The sequence below is a fragment of the Tupaia chinensis genome, unplaced genomic scaffold, assembly GCF_000334495.1.
Source record: "Tupaia chinensis unplaced genomic scaffold, TupChi_1.0 Scaffold000541_1, whole genome shotgun sequence".
Taxonomy (NCBI): Eukaryota; Metazoa; Chordata; class Mammalia; order Scandentia; family Tupaiidae; genus Tupaia; species Tupaia belangeri.
In genome coordinates, this window is record NW_006160054.1 from 184279 (window position 1) to 185307 (window position 1029).

The following is a 1029-nucleotide window of genomic DNA, read 5'->3' on the forward strand; positions in this document are numbered from 1 at the left end:
ATCATGGCCACCCTCGCTCTTGGGGGTGATTTTTCACTTTCTCTCTCACTGTCTCTGTCTCGCTCTGGTGAGCACGTGTGTCCCATAGCAAAAAACTAAAATCAATAAAAGAAGAAAGAGAAAGAGAACAAAAATCTATATGTGCAGGCATGTTCTATGTAAATGTAAACAATAGCTATCAGAGCAGAGAGGGACAGGTTTATTTCAGGGGCATCCTGACTGTAAGGAAAGCCAATCTGCAATTAGATGATTAACACAAGAACCAGTAGTAACAAGTAATATGTTCTTATTCTAAACATCTTTGTTACAAATTGCTATGAAAAGCTTCTCCCTGCATCTTCTCTTTGTCTTTTGACTGCATAGTGATGATACAAGGTAATTGCATGGTAACTGCAGAATGTTGCATGTTATTTCATGCAAGCTGTTTTGTAACTATGTAAGGTAACCACACAGGAAACTCTTTTAATGACCAGAAGAAGGCAGAATAGCTTGCATTACTCAGATACACTCTGGCTGTTAACTTTCCCCGACCCATTCGTTTCTAAAGCTCCCATTTGTTCCAGGTTGTGCTTTGCCTGCTGCCAAGGACCGCACTGACACTGAGTGCTCTTGAACTTGAGGCACCCCAGACAGGGATCCTCTCTCTAGGCTCTCCTGCTGGGTACCAGGCACTCGCCTGCCGTGGCTACTTGGGTCCACCTGCTTCTGGGTATGAGCACGAGAAAGATTCTTCTCATTTTGGTTTCCATGAAAGTGAAAAGTAGAGTTGTTAATGACTCAGCCCACATGAAGGAATAAATCAAACAGAGCTTCCTTAACAGCTAATTTACACAAATACATGCTCACGTACACATGAATGTTCGCTGCTAAGTCATATATCATTTGGAGTGATTCTCTTAGCATTCTTTCTCATTTTTCCACATTAGAGAATGGTGACTCATTTAGCTAACTGTGGCTAAGAATAGTACACTCGCTGCGGTCTTCCTTATGCCCTTTGTTCAGCATCCTGGTCCACATTGTACCAGCTAC